The sequence below is a fragment of the Pomacea canaliculata genome, linkage group LG4 (genome assembly GCF_003073045.1).
Source record: "Pomacea canaliculata isolate SZHN2017 linkage group LG4, ASM307304v1, whole genome shotgun sequence".
NCBI classification, from domain to species: Eukaryota; Metazoa; Mollusca; class Gastropoda; order Architaenioglossa; family Ampullariidae; genus Pomacea; species Pomacea canaliculata.
Window position 1 is genome coordinate 1563453 of NC_037593.1, and position 21707 is coordinate 1585159.

Here is a 21707-nt window from a genome sequence, read left to right on the forward strand (position 1 = left end):
ATGGTGGTGTCAGGGGCGGCAGGTGTAAACACCTCAGACATCCACGCCTCACGTGACTTGTAAAGTATTTGTTTCCATCCACACTTGCACCTCGCCAGCTCCTCGCCATGTTGTAGACAAAAGCAGCCGTTGTGACGCTCGCCCAGCTCACGTGGACTCATTCTTTCAACGACTACAGCAGCGCCAGGACTGATAACGTGTTTCATTTTGTATGAAGGAGGAATAAAACAATCTATTTGCATCTTTTCGCGATTTATAGCAGCATCACTGTTATTCTTATCTGAATAAATGACAACCGTCAGTCACTCGCAGCTCGGCTTCACGGTCCGTGGACTGCGAGCAGAACAACGCGCGAGGGCTGTACGTGTACGGGTCACGTGACGAGAAAACACTTTGTGAAGACAGAGAAGTTAGAGGACAAACCCCGGATGACGGCGGAAAATGGTGCACAGCCTCCCCCCCCCTCCACCTCCCTCCTGCTGCTACCTCCCTCCTCCTGCAAATGAAAAGTCGTCTGCTCATTGATTAGCTTTCTGGAAGTTTAGGGCGGGCGCGGCGCGCGGGACTCGGCTCCCCCAGCTCCCCCTCCCCACCACAGCGACTACCGGACAAATGAGAGGACACCACCAGCGCCTGCCCAACTTGCCAACGCCGACTGCAACAGCGGCGGGTGGTGGGAGGCAGCGGCGACGTTTTGCACGCAGCGTGCAGGCGGAGGGAGGGAGGGGCTGGAGGGGAGGGCAGGGAGGGGCTGGCGTGGAGGATGCTGCTAAAGCCCGCTGCAAGGTGTGGCTAAGGCAGTCGCGCGGTGTTCACGGTGCACGTCCGTCCCCGCCACAACCCAGCGGCCAGCAGCCAGGCGCGTGCGCAGTCCCCGACTCACACCCGTCATCACACGAGGTGGCTGTAGATCACTTTCACCATCTTCACATTCACCGGCCTCCCATCACATTCGCCGGGACACCCTTCCACACCGGACATCTTGGACCACAAGAGATGCAAACTTGTTGATGAGGTCTGATGTTTGAGGAGATCATCGCCGGTCGTCGGTGAGATGCTGATGATGATGATGACGACGACTTCATGACGCTCACATTTCTAGGAAGTTTCACTTTCACGTCTGACGGCGATCACAGCGAACAACAAACTCTTCACACACTTTGACAAAAGTGAACGACGACCACCCGATGCCGTGTGACTGACAAACTATTTCAGGTGAGAGATCCTCCCACCGTGCCCCCACAGACCCACACAGGCCCACACACTGCAGCCCACAAAACTTACAACTGACGCCGACGTCGTGGAAGTGATACCTCCGCCCTCCTCCTCCCTCCTCTCCTCCTCTTCCCCTCGTCGCTGTCGTCAGTGGCAGACTCAACAGGCGTCGTGAGCTGCAGCAGCGACTGGCGCTGCCTCCCACTGTAGCAAGGTGTAGTGATGATGATGGGTGGGCGTGGCTAGGCTAATGAGCCGGACTGTCTTGAGGCTGTAGCATCTCCCCAGTGATAAGCTGCTGCGACAGCTGCTCGCGCCGACACTTCTGACGTTCCCTGACGCTCGTGACGTGCCCGTGGTTCTCGCCCTCCACAAGGCTCGCTATGAATGGAGTTCTCTGACGTCAGGTAAGTGCCGCTACTTCACTTACCTTCTCGGCGCATGCGTGGGCAATCGTCTCCGACTCGACTGTTCACTTCACACGTAGCGGGACTTTGTGACAGTTGTTGTCGGTTGATGTCAGCACAATCCTCACGAGTTCGGCACCACGAGGGGTTAGCAAAGGTCACACAGAGGCGAAAGTGGTGTAAAATATTCATGAACGTTTTTTCTGCAACGTCAGTCTGTCCCTGAAATGTGTAATTAATTTAATTTAAGCGATAAAAGGATAATGTTGATGCTTCCTCCATCACCGAGTGATTAGCATACGATACGTCTGTACACACAGCACGTATGTATCACACATCACACATCACATCACACAGGATCACATATTTTGCCAGTCACACATTACACTGTGTATCACATATTTTAAGTCAGTTTTAGGGAATAACAAGGGTTAGATGTGTCATGACAGGTCTGCCACTTTATTTATGGCAGCAGTCTAGTCAGTACGTAGATATAAATATATTTTATGCAAATGTGACGATCATGTGATTCCTGTAAGTTTGGAACATTTTGAGTGAAGACGGTGAAGGCAAAGCTTTAGACATGTAAACTGAACACATCTACAGGAACATTATACAAACTCAAGTTACAGAGACTAAAGCTCTCATTATCCCGGACATGAGAGTGAGCAGCTCTCACTGAAAGTCTCTCCTCTCTCTCTCCACCGTCACACAACCTCCTCACAAACCGTTACACTCTCTCCATCAACTGTAGCCGCCCCCCCCCCATCACAGACTACCCTCTGTGTCTTGCAGTAAACAGCTCGCCGCACAAAACTGCCTTTTGTTTGGAAATCGCGGAAAAAAAGATTTTGTGACAGTTCTTGGCAACACCTCTGCGCCATGATGGATTGCAGGCAAACTGTTCACGTCACGTGACTCACAAAAACTCACCGCTGCCAGAGTAGTGCAGGTAAAAACTGCTCACCTGCCTTAGCAACAAGTGGCGCCCTCCTTATCGCTGGCAGTTAGCTGCCCGTGTCAGCACACCCTGGTAATGACAGTAATGAGAGTAATGAGTGATTATGAGGGTAAAAGTGTCAGTAAAAGTGTCAAGGCGTGAAGGATTGTGGGAGACACTTGAGCTGCTAAGTGATGCTGTGGACGGGAGGGGGAGCTTTACCAACGGTCTGGAGGGGTATAGGGGCGCCCTCTGTCGGCACAAAAATGTGTTAGTGCAGCTCCCCTGTTACAAGTACATTACCAGCTGTTAGTGCAGCTCCAAGTAACCCAGTTACAAGTGCATTACCAGCTGTTAGTGCAGCTGCCCTGCTACAAGTGCATTACCATCTGAGTGTTAGTGCAGCTCCATGTAACCTTGTTACACGTACATTACCAGCTGTATGTTAGTGCAGCTCCATGTAACCTTGTTACACGTACATTACCAGCTGTATGTTAGTGCAGCTCCATGTAACCCTGTTACAAGTGCATTACCAGCTGTTAGTGCAGCTCCGTGTAACCCTGCTACAAGCCAGAAGAAAGTAGTTTGTCCGTCTGTAAATAAATTAACCAATCAGCGCCTGACAACATTATTCATGCTGTAACCGCCACTTCCTGCTTTGTTAGAACCGTTTCCTGTGAAACCGGTCTCTTGCACCCGTCTTATCCCCTCCTGTGTACACCCGGGGTGGCAGTGAGACCACCGATGTTCTTGATGTGCAAACTACTCAGGGACTGGAGTCAGTCGACGTGAACCTTCACCCTGGACTGTCTCTCCTCTGTCTTGCTGCCCGGGGTCTGGGGTCTGGGGTCCGATTTATGAGCTTAAGACTTAGGAGGTTGGAGTTCCAGACTTAGCGCGTCTGCAGCTGTGTGATCGGCTTTGTTGTGTGTGGTGAGACACAAGCTCATTAGTTAGCTTTACAGCTCTCGGGTTAGCCTCGTGCCAAGTGTGTGAACTCAGTTTATCAGACTTGTGTTGAGAACTTTGGGCTTTGACAGCTTTACTGGCTTTTTGTTAGGTTTCTGAGATTTTGATTACAACTGGGGACTGCTACATCAGGTCTGTGGGTTCTGTTGTCGCTGTTGCTGTCTCCGCATGTTGATACAAATTACTAAACCCATTTTAATACTAAACTTAAAATTAAAAATGTGGAAACAAAATTTAAGACCAAAACAATAAAACACAAATTCAACTTAGTCGGCCTTTCTCAAACTTGAAGCAACAAGGATGTGTGTTTGACAGTCTGTCCCCAACCACCCGGCCTTACTAACCCTGACTGTCATCCTGACATCGTGGGTGTTGGCGGCCATGAGATGTTTATGATGACCGTTGGACTTACTGTGAGGTTTCTGTCTAAACACAACAACTCGCAATGTTGTCAGTAAATTGCTGATGTACACTCAGAGATCACAAGGAACATCACTACACGACAAAAAAATAAAATAAAATAAATAAATAAAAAATAAAATAAAATAAAATGGTGAATTAATCCACAAAAGTGAATGTTTACTTATTTCTGTAAGTGCATTACTACCCGCCAAACTTAGTTTCTCTCTCTCTGTGATCGTCCATCCGGTTATCGTCCTCTGTTTTCTTGCCATCATGGCGCTGGTGTGTTCAAGCTGTGTGTCTGCTGGTCTGTCCTATTGTCTGTCTGCTGGTCTGTCTGCCTATTTTCTTCTTTTTCTTTATCTCCTTCTCTCTCGCTCTCTGTCTATTAGTCTGTCAAATTGTTTGTCAGTCTATCTTTCTCTATGTTTTTGTCTTTCTGTCTGCTGGTCTGTCGACTTGTCTGTCTGTTTTACTGCAATGTTTCCTCTCACCTGTAGTGCACCTCCCCTCCATCCCCTGTGAAATGTATTTACAATCATGTGAGCTCAGGTTGCCGGCGGGTGTTGTACCCCGGGTACTGACTGCACTGCCTGTACCCACGACAACAATGGCGGGTGCGGGCTGTCATACTGACTGACATTTGTCTTTTTGTCGTGAGTACATTAACTCAGGTGTTGCCACAGTAACTGACATTTGTGACCTTTCACTCACATTTCGTCCGCAGTTGGCAGTTGGCGGAGTTTTTCTGTCTGTGCTTCCGACACCCACTGGGAGCTCGTGTGTCTGTGAGAATGTTTGATCATTGCTGAGGCCTGTTTATAGGACATTGAGTAAAAACTTCACTGACGGATGTACCTGACAATGTACCCGGCATTCTACCCGCCACACACAATGTTCCTCTAACAATCTGTTGTCATGGGAAGCTCACATTTCCTCATCCAGGGTCACGTGATGGCGGACAGGCCTTGAAACTTCACAATAAAACTCTCGTTACACTCGTTTTTCTGTGATCTTCCACACAAAGCCCCTCCCGCTCTGTCAGGATGTGAAAGGTGAGAAGGTGCGCGAGGTAAAATACAAACATCAGCGTGTTCACCGTCAAGGACCCTGGCCTGGTGTCCGGACTGAGGCATCATGGGTAATTGCTCGGCCAATTAACAGCCATTGATAGCCGCTGCTCGCCACTGTTTCTCCACGCGCCACGAGAGCTCGTGACGGAGTGCCGCCGATACTCCTGCACTCCTTGCTCACCCGACAGCGCTAACTGCTGTTGTTCAACAACCCTCGGCCACCGACTGTAAACACGCCGCCGATGGTGTTGCCGGCGTGCACTGCACCCGCTGACCTCTGTCCCTTGTTGTCTTTCCCCGTAAAATCAATCTTTCCTTTGTTCACCTGTGTGAGAGGAGGAGACGGGGAGGGGCGAATGGAGAAGGTGGAGCGATGGATCCACAGATGTAGGGGGAGTCGGGGGATCTCATGATCCGGGTACAGCGAGGACTGAGGGATCTGGCTAGCGACCTCTTCATCAACTGCACCCCGTCTGTCGATGTTACTACCACCCCGATGTGTCCACCCGATGAGAAAGCAGCGCTCGCATACCGGCGGCTGACGGGGTACCCGACTCATTCACACCCCGAGTGTACCCGCCCACAACCAGGTGTCCGGACGGGGGATCAGCGACATGCTAAAGGTCGTCACGCATCACCTGTGTCTCCCCCTGGCGATTAAAAGGCCGCTCGAGAGTTTGGCGAGCAGCCGAAGGACCCAGTGGTACCATCTGATCTTAAAAATAAAACTAACGCAGGAACGCATGCACGAACACACTGACACGCCGAGATAATGTCTCGTGTAGCCGTACAACACCAGCCAACAGACAAAGTGCGGAGAAGAAACATCAAGGGAGGCCACTCACAGGCTTAACGAGTATGTATGTGACATTAATGTTCAACAGCCAAGAAACTCTTGAGGTCCCCCCCTCGTGCTCCATTCTCCACACCCGAACCCGCTGCCCTTCGTGTCTGGCACGCTCCCAGCTCATTTGCATGACACAGGAAGTGACGTCATAGCCTCTGACTTAAGCGGGGAAAGCGGTGTTGGCTGATTAATCATTTAATTGCGGGGGGCAGGGGGAGGTAGTGACTGACCACTGGGAGGCTATCGACCTGTCTGTACCAGTCACGCCGAGCGAAAGGTCGAGAAGGTCGGAGGGTTTTAATCGTTTGATTGAGATGGTAGGACGACAACAATTGCTCGTCCAATCAATTCTTTTGTCCTCCTTCCTCCAGGAAATGGAGAGAAGAAAGGAGACACTCCTAGGGAAGGTAACATGTTCCATAAAATTTGCTGGCGACTGGGACGTCCACCCGAGCAGCCGACACAAAGCCGTTAATTTAGTTGAATGTAGAGGCCGGGCCCTCACTACACCCGGGGTGCAGACATCGGGTGGACAGCAAGACGGTTAGTGAGAGCTGTGTGCACACGACACCATTGTTGCTGTGAGTATAGCAAAACCTGTCTGTCTGGTGTTTTGTATTCACAATCTTGACTGGCAGATATTTTCTGTAGTTTTTTTTTTTGATCACGTGTCACCGTGGGTGGAGGGTGGGGATGGAGATGAGTTCAAAGTTAATTACTGCCTCGTCACTACTCTTCCGTGAACTTCATTACCTTCGCCCTCTCCTTCCTCCTGCAGCCGCCGGCCACCTCAACTCTTTGTCCTCCTGTCGTCAGTCCTGCAGCAATCAGTGACCACCACCCCCACCCCTACCACCACCACCACTACCACCACCACCACCACCACCACGGAATAAGAGAAAGACTGTTGCTCGTGTGTTCTGTGCGTCGTTCACCCGCTGGTAGCCGTTGTTAATCAAGTGTTCAAGCCTCGGTCGTCTGCCACATGGAGGCGTTTACAGCTTCCGCTCTCGACAAAGACTAATCTTCAACTGAGTTGCTTGTGACGGACAATCACGTGATCATGACTGTGACTGCAAGTGCGAGTCACGTGACTGTCACACACGTGACCGCTGGCATGTCGTTGCCCGGACCAGTCGTGCCTGGCATCCCGCGCGTGTGACCTGTGGGTCGCGGACAGACGGCCACGCATTATTAATGCTCATTGCTTACCAAACCTTTGGCCGGAAATACACAAGGGAGGTAAGCGCGCGTCCTGGCATAGCAGCTTAGTAGATTACCGGAGTCCAGAGAGTTATGTCCCCGTTGGTGCCGTGTGCATCCTCCTCCTGCCCTCGCTGGTCAATGTTGTAGTTGCCGTGTCCTCCAGCCTCCTCTCACGGCGAGGGCTTCGAGAACGTCACTAAAGCTTCTGAATTAAAATATATATATATCTGTGCAAAGAGTTAATTAAGATAATTGTTGGTCTTGACAACCGTCTTAACCGGTGACGAATGAAAAAAATTCCCAGTCTGGTGACGTATGAGAAATGTCACTTCCGCCGTGTGATGTGACGTACAGAAAGGTCACTTGTGGCTGGTGACGTATGAGAAATGTCACTTCCGCCTGTTAATTCGCGAGCGACGTGACACAACAGCGCCACCTTGTGGCGGCGGCGACGACTTGCTGAAGTGGAACTTTTCTGTGGCAGACGCCGCAGTCCGACCCCCGCTGCTTTGTTCAGATGCGCTTGACACGAGAGTCCGGGCTGCGGCTGACCTTTCCCTCCCGAGAGCTGGCCGTCCTCGTTCAGACGCACTCCTCCCGTCCACACCCTCACGGCTGAGCCGCGCTCACAAACGACTTTTCCCGCGTGCAAAATTTGTCATTAAAATGGTAATAAACTGAGATAAGTGGATCAGGGCCTACAGACCGCTTAGCGCAAAATAACTCCATTTACTCGGCGCCCTCCATATTGCATCCCCCCATCATCCTTCTCCCCCCCATACAGCAACAATCATCATTCCTCTCCTCCCTCAGCAACAATCATCGTGCAATCACACATATTCTCCAATTGCTCTCAAGAAGTTGCTCGTGGAATTTGCTTGTAAAGACATTAGGGAAGGAGTCCAGGGTGTGAGGGTGGTGGGGTGGGACTACGGGTGGCGCGAGCAGGTCCCGCTGCACGTCCTCGCGCCACCCAGCAAGGGCCGCCACTCCAGCTTGATGGCATTTGGACGGTGACACGAGGTCAGTGGTTGCCATGCAAATGGATCCAGAGGGAGAATCGTGTTAGTGGGGGATGTGTGGCGTGGAGGGTCGCGAGGACGTTGGTTGCCATGAATGTTTGATTGTCACTCGTCTCGCGCACCTCTGGCGCACGCGCACTCTCGCGTCCATGCATGTCGGTGTGCTCGTCAGTGTGCGTGTACTCTTTCTCCCGCCAACCACATCAACTGATCGGGGAGGCTGATGTCGATGCTGCTGCTGCTGCTGATGATGATGATGATGACGTGACACAACCACGACCAACGTCTGAGTTCGTCACAACCACCTTTATTACAAGCGACAGGCCGTCGGTCGTTACCCGCTCAAGAAGTCTCGCGCCGCGTGGCCGCGTGGTTTGAACTGCGCGATCACTCATCAAACATCATTAGTTGTCTTCCCTCCAAAGACATCTTACGCATGGAGGGAGCGAGTGATTGCGGGTTCATCGCGCGGCGGCGCTGAGGATTAAAGGACCGCCACTCTGGAGGTCATTACCTCCCGCAGGCATCACAAGCACGTGACGACGGGAGGGAGAGCAGACGGCACGGACCGTTAGGTTACAGAGTGTATCCCACCGTGTGTCAACCTGGGGGAGGGTCAAGTAACCCCCAGCCTCGCTTTGAGACTGGTGTGACCCCGACACGTGTTACTGTCAGGGTTGTGGCTACTGTCCACCTTAATATTGTTTGCTGTTGTTTGCCCTGTCGTTACTTCTTGTTGTTGTTGCTGTAGCAGAGAATTGTTGGAGGATTGTAATGCCGGCCTGCAACACTCCAACACAGAGTTATATTAACAAATAAAAAAGTTAAAAGAAGAAAAGAAAAAATGAGTATTTGACAAGAAGTATTTTGAAGTGAGTGGGGGAGCTAGTAGAGGGCTCTACCTGACGCAACCTTTGACCTGGAGATGACTGATCTCATCACCGTTCTATCCGACATTTCTCACACACGTAGATGATGTTGACAGCAATAATATTGAATGTGTCGTAATAATATTGAATATTTACTTACAGAAAGAGAAATTTTTATGATTCCCTCTTTCCTTTTTTTTTTTTTTGATGTGGGCACGCGTGTGTGTTGATTAAGTTCTGTGGGTTTGTGTGTCCGGCTGGCTTCTTATTTTTTTGTTATATTCACCCCTTCCATCTGTCCCTTCATTGTCTACCTACACCATTCTCTCTCTCAGTCATGTCCTCCAAGTGTCGTCTGCTCTCTCTCTCTACGACGCTCATCGTCCATCTTCTTAATTCTTGTTTAAACTGTCGTGTCCTGCAGCAGTGTCGTCTGCTTCTCTCTCTCTACCTCCCTGTCTCTTTCTCTCGCCTTCGTCCCCCTGTTGCCCTTTTTTTTTTTTTTATATCCTACCTGCCCTTTCCTTTTTTCCGTCTCTGTCTCTCACTCGCTCACCCACCATTAGCAACTTTATGGCCGAGATTTATCACTTCCGGTTTTTGTGGCCGCTGGCAGAAGCCCCACTCGCTCTCTGGTTTGCGCTTCCGACATTTGCCTGGCTTGCTGCTGTTAGGACCGCACACCCCAACACACAAACACACAAACACACAAACACACAAATATACACACATACACACCCCAACACACACACATAAACACACACACACAAACACACACACATACATACACATACAGTCACACACACAAACACACATACATACACACTCGCGCGCACACTCATACACACACAAACACACTCGTCACGCGCGCGTTATACAATCCCGACACAAGTCACGTGACGTCCTAGCAGCACGCGAGATGGCGCTATAGTCTCGCAGACTACCAGACGGTCGGTGCTGACCAAGGATCGCGACTGCTGTCGCCGCACGGACAATATTTAGTATGGTGGACTAGACTCTAGTCATTCACTTTTATGACGGAGCACTCGTCTGCTCGCCTCCCGACACCTAACGAGTCTTCAGGGAGGAGGTGGGGAGTGTCACGTGACGTGTGTCCCCGAGCTCGGGCTTGTATTTCCGCCGCGCGTGTTACGCCAACCATAAAACATTTTCTCTCTCTCTCTCGCGGGATCTCGCGCCATGTTGGTCCCGAGCTTCCACTGACTGGCGGTGCACCTCGTGGACTGAGCCTGGAGACATGCGCGGACTCTCACACCAGCCTGTAGGTGGCGCCACTCAGTAGTGGGAACATGGCAGTCTGCACAAACACGGGTGGACAAGAGTTGGCGGCCACCCGATGGACGGGTATAGGTGGACTGCTGTCTGTCTGCCGAGACCAACGCTTAGCCTCTTGCCAAGTTCTCCTGTTAGTCTCGGCGAGCCGTAACAAAGAATGTGTCTAAGCCGGAAGCTTTGTATACACCTGCCTCGTTTTAGTAGTTAATCTGAAATGTGAATAAACCGGAAGCTTTGTATACACCTGCCTCGTTTTAGTAGTTAGTAGTTAATCTGGAAAAATCGTCTGCCAATCGTCTGGCTCAGCGGTAGGCGTGTCACCAACACAGTGAAGGTTGGTTGTCCTGGGTTCACCTCTCGTCTCGGGCACGCTGTTCTTTCTCTGCACGTGACATCTGTGTACAGGGCTGGCTGCCTGCCGTGATACAATCTTAGCTGCTGGCTCGGTGTAGAACACCAGTCGCCGCCCCTCCCTGTCCACAAGAGGATGTGAATGTATCTTTTCACAGACATTTCACAAGTGCTTCCATTAGAATGTTTCCACGGAGACATAAAACATTGAACATGCACTTGTCTCGACAAAGCGATATCATCGGTGTCTGTGATGATGATGGCGGTGGAGTTGGCGGTGGCGACAATTAAATTTTTTTTTTAACTCTACTCGTCTTTGTCCTTTTTTTCATCCCTCACTCACTTTTTTCCTCCCTCAATCTCATTCGCTGACCGTTTTTCGGTTTCTGCGTGGAGCTGATTACCCATCCTTCTGTCGTCTCTCGTTTTAATCTCTCTCTCTCCTACCTCCACCCCACTTCCCCAGGTCCCATTAAATCCTAAGCATGAGCGACTAAAAGGAGGCATAAACATCCAAAGAATGAAGCTCATCAAAACGACACAAACGAATGTCAAACGACCTCCGCCTCAGCGCCACCTGCAGCGCCCACGACACAAGCTCGATATGTGATAAAAATAAAATTACAGCAAACCAATCAAAACATCAAAAAAAAAAGAAATAAAATCCACCGTAGAATGAAAATAAAGAAAGACATGCTTACCGTGAACAATATGAACAACATGATGACGACGATGGTTATGGCGATGATGAAGATGATAGACCTTTAGCACAGCTTTAGGATAATGGAAAAGGTTTCTTTGAAAAGAGTTGACTGCCGAGGGCGATGCGGGTGGACAATGGCCGGGGCTGAGTGTCAGGGGAAGGAGGCATCACTCGGTTACAGTCTATTGATTCCCGCCCTGTGGCACGAAGGAAGAATTGCGAGGATGAAAAGGCTTCCTCTTGAGAAAAAAAGTCGTTGACGTGTGCGGCAGCATTTACCGCCATTTTGTGCATAAAACGACTTTAGCCTCGTCTGTGTTTATGAAATGTCAAGAGCACATTTCTTCCTCACTTTGAGGAGAGTGTGGATGAATACACCAGAAACTTGTAACTTGTATGGATTGACTGAAGGCGGCGTCACCACTGTCGTCGTCCTTCCCTCCAACACAAATAAACACGTGTCCCCGGCTTTGTCTCGGCACAGGACAGAAAAAGTGGAGAGAAGCTTCTGGAAGACACGATCATTACTGACATTAGGTTCGTTAAGACTCTCGCAAGGTGGTTGGCAGGTGTTTTCAACTTTTCTTCGCTGCCGTCGTCTTTGATGTCGGACGCTTCATAACCGCGATTTTTCAGCTGACAGACCACGTGAGGCTGTGACTGGAATGAGCACCGGGGAATTGTGGGTAAAAACATCTCACAGATGATAAAACATCTCTCACCATTCAGATGCTGGCGGTTGATGTGCTCCATCTTGTGTTCAGTGGCGGATGGAGATGATCATGTGGATGAAAGACGAGTTGCAGGGAGGGACAGGGAGGACGTGGGGGGCCATGAGGCTAGAGACAGCGGGAGACACAGTTGTGTGGAGAAAGTGAGTGACAGAGAGGGACTGGTGGGTGGCTGGAAGAAACATGGAGGTACAATGCATCACTTAGATAATGCTGAAAGTAAACACCAGCACGGCAGACAACAAATGTCCACGTGGCCAGGTGAGGACAAGGAGGGCAGTGTCATGTCTGTGGGAGGAACAGCTGAGTGGTGGTCACGGTGCTGCTGAGGTGTGAAGCCCGGAGACAGGAGATGTCAACAGCAGCAGTCATGGAGTTCTCCTACTCACGGCATCCTTCACACATGAGTCCGCTTCTCACCTGTTGTGCACAACAAATGTAGACAACAAAACTTTGTGAGATGGAGGCGGTAGAGCGAAACCCTTCTATGACAAACTTTGTCCGCAGACCCGACACTGAAGACAGGAAGGAGTCAGTCGTCAAGAGGACAGGACAAAAAATATGTTCATCAATCTTCAGCTCAAACATAGTCATCATCCTCAGCTCCGACGAGGAAAGGACATCTCTATCTGATGAAACACTTCTGATGTCTGCTCGTCCTTAGCAACCTGACACCGACGATGTTAATGAGTCGCTAAGAGCTGGCGACCTTTAGGGTCACGTGGCTCAGCATGCGTCCCTCGCAGCTCAGTCTTTCAGTAAAAACATGCAGACAGCGGTGGTGGTTGTTGTGTTGTTGTGCTGGTGATGATGATGGTGGTGGTGATTGTTGTATTGTTGTGGTGGTGGTGCAGGTTGGAACTCCACTCACTTTCTTTAGTCTCACTTGCCTCCTGACAATGTCTGTCCCTTTCAGCCTTAAAGATGGTGTACAGACCACTTCCTGCTCCTGCCTTGGCGACGGTTGATTAGCATACTCTCTCACCTCTCTCTCACCTCTCTCTCACCTCTCACACCTCTCACCTCCATCTCTCACATGTCACACACCTCTCACACCACACTGAGCCTCGTAACAAAACCAAAGACAGTCTGGTAACTTTCCAGCAGCTTTGAGCTTTCACTCGAGTCAGCGTTTAATTTTATCGTGATATTTACGAACATTTCAATATTTTTCGGCGAAAAAGCTATTTGTGTCAACATTTTAAATTGTTCATTTTTTTATTATTTACTGGAAGGCATTGTTGACCTCATTCCTCCGTCATTTGACCTCTCAACAGGTCGCTGAGTGAGCTGTAATCACTGGCGCCAAGAGGTTAGGCGGCTCTCGAGACTGAAGTGACTGTACCCGCCATCTCCCCTCCTCACCCTGTCTTTATGTCGTCTGCTGTCTGCCATTCCGTTAGTGGCTTTACACTCCAGATGTGTCAGGTCTTCTCAGGTCTTCAACGGACCTCATGTCCGTCATTCCATCCAAAGAACCTGAGATCTCGGAGTTGGAATGAACGAATGAACACAGAGAGAGAGAGAATGAATGAAGAGGAAGGAGGTGTGAAAGCGCTCAGATCATGAGAAGGACGAGCGAGACCGGAGGGCAGACAGCTGTTTGGCCAAAAGACAACAAACAATCTTTATGCCCTCGGCCACCAGAGGGCGAGCTGTGCGGCTGAATGGTGATTATCACAGATTATCTCCCGCTGCCGGTTGCAGCTGTCCAGACGACCTTTGTGGCTGTTGTAACTGGGAGGCTTTGTGCAAACTTTTTCTTCTTTGCATCTGGAAGCCTTTCTTTTGTATTGCGACTACAGAGACCGTTACAGACACGGAGGGGGAGTCGTGGTGTCCACAGGATCTGGTGCCGTGAGTATCGAGTGTTTGTGTTCTCACCTGTTGGCTCGCTACTCAATAATCTCAAGTCATTAATCTACTTTCCCCAAAAATAAAATGTTGAAAATAATAGGTTTTGAAAACTGAAGGAACTTTTGTAGACTCGTCTCTCTTATCACCTCAAAAACCGTTGTAACGGTTCTCAGGCCACAAGACCGTTTCCTCCACTCAACTGCTGTCAAATGTCAAAACAATTTCGGATTGTGCAAACATCTTGTAAGTGGTGGCATTGAGTGTCCGCTTCCTCTGCCAGGAATGTTTTCACATCCTTCGTTGCTTCCAGAGGAAGCGAGTTGCCAGAAGGACGACGACAGCGCCACCACCGTCATTGTGCAGCCGCGGCCTCCTCACCGCCTTCCGCCGCACTTTTTTCTCTCGTGTACTGGAAAATAGGAAACTCGCCGGTTGCACCTTTTTTTTTCCTATGCAATCCAAACATTTAATGAGCTGCCGGTGGCTTGCTATTGGTCCTTTCTGACTTGTTGTTGTGTTGTTAGTTCACAAATGTTCATAAGGGTACAGCGAGAATTTACACTCATAAATACCCGTCTATGTGTATGTATTTGTAAAGACAGATAAAGTGCATACTTGATTTTATCCGTTTTACCTGTACACCCCAAACCTTGTAAATATATCAGAGCTATATACTGTCCTTATGACTGATGTCGGGTACATTTATTTCAATTAAATCCTGAAAAAAATGTGAATCGATTTTTGTTTAAACTACATTCGGGGTAGAAAGTGGCTTTCTGTTCAAGTAGGTCGCTGACATCAGCCATCCACCCCGGGTGACATGTCAGCGGCCCTTGTGTGGGAAGCGGGTACACACTGCTCACTGCTGTCCACCCGCCGAGTGCGACAAAGCCAGGGACTGACGGCCTCCACCCTCCACCGCACGGAGGACAGCGATTCCCGACACAGCGGAGGTCGCGGGTGGTTGACTGCTTAGTCTCTTTGTCGGATGCAGTGATTGGTCATGCGCGCGCTGTCACGTGTCTGCGCGAGACGCCGACTTCCGTTTCCGTCACGCTGAGCTGTTCTCTTGTTCCACTGACCTGCGTGACCCCGCCTCTCGTCACAGACACAGAAAATCAATTTACATTGCACGTGACACGTGGTGGGGTGGGTGTGTGGTGGGGTGGCACCGATCAGCACCCGATGGCCGCCAGAGGAGGGCGCCACACTCAGAGGCCGCGAGGGTTCCCCCTGAGGGAGGTGAGCCGTGGGTTAGGCTTGTTGATGGCTGGACGGACACCAATTATCGCGGGGTGGGGAGGGGACGGGAGGGGAGAGATGCACCCCACTGTAGTCCGTTTGTTCAAACATGTCGGCTACATTCGATTGTCAGCAACAGTTAGCATCCTCTCTCTAATTGCTTTTTATTTTCTGTGGCTGTCGAGTGCGGATGGTGTGACAATGTCCATTAAAAACCTCATCAATATCTCGTCTTAGTTTGTCAGACGTTTTATAACTGATGCGGGTACTGCCTGGGTGGCTTCCTTCCCTTTTTGCACATCCTCGCTGTTTAAAGTTTTGATTTTGTTAGATATCAATAAATGATGAGAGCATGTCGATCAATCAAGCAGCCAAGTACACACAGCCATCACAGAAGTATGATCTTTGTGCCAGTCTGGGTAGGTGTACCCGTCAACAGGCCCAGTGTCCATCCTACCTGATGAATTGATGTGCACCTGCCACTAACCATCTCACCTGCCCACGTGTGTTTAACTCCGGGGCAAGTCCCTCCCACTAAGGCAGTGCACGTGGTGCACGCATCTTCACGTTCCCACCCGGTATACCCAACACCTACTCATATTTATTCTCTTAGCCACGAAGGCCAGTGAAAAGGCGACAACTTTGCGAAGGATGCGAGGAACGATGACAGGTGATCAGGTGTTGTGATGAAGTTGACGATCACGAAGACCGCGGGGATGTCTGGGAGCGAGGTGGGCGAGGGGCGGTGACTGTCTTTGTCGGGTAGAGAGGTGGGAAATACCGGGTGGATTGTGAGACAATGACAAGGACAACAACACGATTCGCCAACGTACAGCAAATTGTTCAACGGTCGCAACAACACAAAAAGTCGTCGGCAAAGTCAACAGCGATCGTCGATGTCTGCTAATGAATGCAAAGACAGAGTGAGCACAAGGTGTGGTCCGTCTTCTCTCATTCACATCGTCGCCATGAGTCATCAAGCTTGTCCTCCACAACAGCCACGCCAACGTCAGCTGCACACACGGGTACAAAGCCCGGGTAGGAACTGTCAACATGTCGGAGTCTACCCTCGCCCAGTACCCGCCAGTCACTCACATCCAGGTGTGCGCACGACTCCCATTGTTCCTCCTTCTCTCAGGGCGAAAGTAAATACACTCGGGTTTAGTGTCTTTGTACCCGGACACATTGATCTCCATTGATTCCACCCGGCAGCCATGCACCGCCATCAGGTGTACACCGGTGCAAAACATTTTGTTTAAATCCCCGGGTGAGCTCGGCACAGGAAACGATTTTTAAACACAGATACCCGCTTCCGCTCTCGTTGTCCACATACCCACCTGATACACGGACATGCGCAACGTGAGATCACCCCGTGTCAGTCACAGGTGTCCATGGATACTAATTAACTAATTAACACGTGGTCTCAACTCTCGCGATGATTGTAGTCTGGACAACATGTCTATGTCTATATGTCTATATGTGTCGAGCTCTCCCATTGGCTGTCGCCATGTCAACGGAAGTGAACTTATGAACATTTTGGAGGTCAGTGTCTTTAGTGCTTGACCTGTTTTTTTTCACAGGTGTATATTGTATATCTGAGAAGGGTAACAGGTGCTACCTGGAGGTTATTCACACCTGTCTAGGGGCAGACAACTTAGCGTGTTCTGCACTCTTGTGGACATTCAATCGTCTGCTGTTGACACTCCTACACATCTGGAAGATTCCGCCATAACTGAATGTTTCCATTGTCGTTTACATCTCTACACCAGGGGAGGGAAGGCTGTGAGTAAGGGGAGGTGACAGGGACGATGAGTGTCACGTGATCAAAATGTTTGTGTTCGTCTTGTGACACTAAACACTAGTTACAGGCGAAAACAAAATCTCCTCCCTGGTATTTATGGCAAGCAGTCCTCGCAAAACAAAATCGTCGTTCGTGTGTGTCCGTGTGTGTTTATTTATATATGTGTTTACATGTGTGTGTCTATGTGTGTGTTTGAGTGCTTGCCCACTGCTGTTTGTGAGGTCAGGTTGTTTATGCGATGTAAACCTGCTCATCCAGTCACATGTCTGTGCACTTGTCCGCTCATTCAGACGCCGATTGACACAGGAACGAGTCACCAGCCACCCTGTCCGCCCACCCTGATCCTAGCAAAGCCTGCCACACACCCTGCACGTGCACAGCGCCACCTAGCCACAGCTCAGTCCCAGCCTCAGTTGTTGCCCCTGACATTTAGTCTCACACTCAGTCTACAGTCTACACACTCATTCACAACGTCTTCATCGTGACAACAACTCATTGGTTCACTTCCGGGGCAACAGGAGCCGCTGTGACTTCCCACGTCAAACCTCGGCACAAAATATGAATGTGACAACAAGGCCTGAGTACAGAGCTTTACCCTCTGTCAACCACCATGCTGACCCCATAGCTGATGACGTCGCTGAAGGCTGAAGCCACCTGGCGGTGGGGTTTGAGGAAATGACAGAGGAAAAGCTAGACAAGAAAAGTAAACTCCGACCCCGACCTAACCCTGAACCCTGCGTAACGAACAGAGCAGACCTGCAGCAAGGCTGGATTTCCTGTCGAGGCTGTAGCTACTTACAGGCCGGTCAAGCTCGCGCATGTCAAAGAGACGATAACTCTATGGACCCCAGAGTTGTGTGCCCGTGGCGGGCAGACATACTGCCATGCGCAGAACACGTTTATCGGGTGGATCCGCCTGTAAACTCGCCACAGCCTCCACCTGTCACCAGGCGCTAACAACAACAACAACAACAACAACAACAACAACAACAACATATCATTCAAACCCCACAGAACCCGGATGTAACGCTACGCCATGTAAGCCGCGGATAATACACGATACAAGGATGTGGCGTTGAACGCGAGGCCACAGAAGCCCGTATGTAACGCGAGGTCACACAAGCCCGTATGTAACGCGAGGTCACACAAGCCCGTATGTAACGCGAGGCCACAGAAGCCCGTATGTAACGCGAGGTCACACAAGCCCGTATGTAACGCGAGCCACAGAGCCCGTATGTAACGCGAGGCCACAGAAGCCCGTATGTAACGCGAGGTCACACAAGCCCGAATGTAACGCGAGGCCACAGAAGCCCGTATGTAACGCGAGGTCACACAAGCCCGTATGTAACGCGAGGCCACAGAAGCCCGTATGTAACGCGATGACTTGTTTTTGTGGCCGAGCGCTGGCGAGATCGCGTACATCAGTTTCAGCGAGCCCATGAGACATGCCGGGCATGAACGAAGCCAGGAAAAGAAGAAAAATTGAAAACAAGAACCCAGCCCGGCTTTGACATGCGTCAAGGCGGACTTCCGTCTCCGGGTCCCCAGGGCATGCTGGGAAAGGAGGGCGTGGCCAGAGGGCAGTGGCAGAAAGAAATGTGTGCGGGCGGCGGTGTCTATACCTCACGTGCCTCTGACGAGAATGCACCGGTGGGGGTGGGGGAGGGTTGCAGGGGAGGCAACTGCACGTGCGTCCGACGTGAGGGGAAGCAACTCGAAGTTGCCATCCTGCAGATCACGCAGGTGGCCTTCACCCCACGTGCGGAAGAAGGCGCTGCCATTTCTTTAATTAACTGGTAACATTCTCTAACAAAGCTTGTTGCCTGAATACGCGGGGGATTAAATTTCAGCGCGCAATGTTTTTAATGTGATTTACCGCCCTTTCATTACTGCGCGCGCTCACTCTCGCAATTGCTTTACACACCACACCGTCAACACTTCTTCTAGCGCTCAGCCTTTGTTTTGTATTTCTCTTGTCTCTCAAATTCCTCATCACACAGTCCACCGGTTCCTGAGGGGAGAAAGAACTGCAGGCAGTTATATGTCTCTGGCAGATGAGTAGTGTGCGACCTCGTCAAACGATTTAATGATGGGCAGTGGGGAATGTGACACTTTCACACACACACCGTGAAGGGGATGCAGCAAAAAAAATAAATATTTAATTTAAAAATAAGCTAATGAATCAGTATTTAACAGATAAGCAAAACAAGATAAAAAGAAAAAAAGAATAAAGAAAAGAAAGAAGTTTTAGAAGCGAGACCTCGTCTTGTGCTGGACCTCTTTCCCGAGGACAACACGATGGGTGAGGTGAAAAAAGATGAGGAACAGAGAATGATTAGTGTACACTGTGGATGACACTAATACAGAGGATGAATAGTGTACACTGTAGATGACACTAATACAGAAGATGATTAGTGTACACTGTAGATGACACTAATACAGAGAATGGACAACAGACGATGTTTAGTGTACACTGTAGATGACACTAATACAGAAGATGATTAGTGTACACTGTAGATGACACTAGTACAGAAGATGATTAGTGTACACTGTAGATGACACTAATACAGAGGATGGACAGCGGTCAATGGAGGGAGGAAAAGACGTTTCTCTCAGGCACTAAATATTGGTGTCAAGCATTAGAGTTAAAAACACATCAAACAAACGAATAGAAACATAAAAGTCCGACTTCAAAAGAGCGAGGTTCATTGTGATGTAATGAACTATGAACCTCAGTGCCCGATGCTGTTTCTCAAACATTTCCGCTGTGGAGACGCCTGCTGACATCAACCTGCACGGAAAGTTTCCACTCGAGCTCGTCAACAGATGTTCTAATTAACATATTGACCCCGCTCCTCCATTGGCTGAAGACTTGACCCCTACACTTATCTGTGTACAATGCTGACGTGTGTCTTGTACTGACCTCCGCTCGGCAACACGAGGACTTGCACTTGACGACCCCTGTAAGTGCACGCCGTGCACGCGAGGGTGCGATGTCGACAAATGTTTCAATTTGACAAAAATAGAAAAAAGGAAAAAGTGAAAAGACCAGAAAAATAAAAAGAAAGAAAATGGGGGAAAATGAGGGAAATGTAGGCAGCGCCATCTGTGCTGAGAGGAAGTTCGACAACTCTCCCGCCGGGCAGGTGTGTGTCACTTGTGTCACGTGCACTCCACATAGCGGGAACTACTTTCTCTCCTGCACTTGTTTCTTCCTTTCCTTGCAGCAGATAGTGCAGCCATGCAGCATGCCGGTGTCCTGTCAGAATTTGTGTTTCTAGGGATGAATAAAGGTCTTTTATTTCTCCTTGTCTTTTATTCCTTTCCTGTTGCTGAGCTTGATAATTGTAGTCCAGCATTTTAAACGAGATTTTCTCCCCCCGGGAAATCTTCGCTTCAGAGGCTTTGAGAGAAATTATGGACATGAAAATTATGATTTTTTGGCGATACGTGACTCCTCCATTATTGACGGTTTGAACCACCTCCGCCCCTCCCGTCTGCTCGCTTGTGTGTCAGTTCAGCAAGGTGAGGCTGAGAGGTTAGACGATTCGTTTGTCTGTCCCGACGATGAAACATTCAAGATGCAGGTTGTCTTCACACTGCGATGTTTGAATCGAAACAAAAATCTGCCAAATCGCCATTGAGTAGGCACGAAGTCACGTGATCTTTGTGGGTTTGAGGCTTAGGAATGATGTAGAAAAGGTCACGTGATCGAACTCCCAATTTTTCCCAATGACAGGATGAGCCTCAGTGCAAGATGCTGTTTACCCACATTTGGGTGAATGTCTATTTCCGTTCCCGAGATACACGCCTACAAACACCTTGTAGTACAGGAAGGTCAACCCGTGACGTCACGCGTGTACACCAATAAGCTAATTAACATAGCATCCCAGGTACCCTACCTGTTGAGGCCTTGACACTAGAAATGTATCCACGATCCACGTACAATCTTAAGGTCAATGTTGTTAACCTTGACCTGCAGGTATGTGTCTCTAACATGACATACGGGTATTCGACCCGAGATGGTAGGACACGTACACTGCACTGAGTCATATCCATCATGTGACTGCACCCGACTAGTCCTTTGAGACACTGACCCCATGGGTATGCAAACCCGCGTGTGACAGTGGGAGGGCGGTGGAGTAGGAGGAAATGTGGAGTTGAGCCAGCAGACAGGTGGCGCTCAGGTGATCAAGTTTGACCCTCAGGTGATCAAGTTTAACCCTCAGGTGATCAAGTTTAACCCTCGGGTTATGAAGGCGGAGTTCGGGTTCCGTGGTCCGCATCACCTGCACCTTTTCTCTTCTACCCGTGAGTACGATCGAAGCTTTCAACTCTGGTCTCAGAACTCACCTGGAAATACCTTTCACACCCCAGCTAACCCTTCCGCTAACCTCCATTTCCCTTTCTTCGTGTTCGCCCCTCGTTGATGGTCGCCGCTGTCGTCGATACAAGCTTTTGTTTTTCTCGTCTCGTGCTTTATCGAGGGCTTCATTTCTTCGCGCGTGTGCGCGTGCGTCTATTATTATTATTAATGTGGAATTTGTTCTGGGAAAAAGCAGAGTTCAGGGAAGAGGAGAAAAGACGAGTGCTGGGATCAACGATTAAATTATCTCGGGGTCTTTCAGAACTGGACAAGTTGCTGGTCGGGGGTCGCCATCGCAGTCCGCCCCTCCTCCCGAGCTTTCACGGCGCGCGCTGATACAATGGAACGATTGAGAGAAAGGTATGAAAGGTCTGTATCTGCCTGCAAGTGAACTGCGAGCGGAAGTTGCC

At 49.9% G+C, this 21707-nt stretch overlaps 1 protein-coding gene across 2 annotated transcripts in view; it reads left to right on the forward strand.

The window, feature by feature from the left end:
* Positions 1-211: 211 nt before the first annotated feature.
* LOC112562339 overlaps positions 212-21707 on the forward strand; it is a 50303-nt gene continuing 28807 nt past the window's right edge. The window contains exon 1 of one of the 2 annotated variants that reach the window (XM_025235556.1): positions 212-1622. The gene's annotated coding sequence lies outside the window, so the exon portion shown is untranslated. The remainder of the gene's footprint in view (positions 1623-21707) is intronic. The other variant, XM_025235557.1, reaches the window with a different exon arrangement.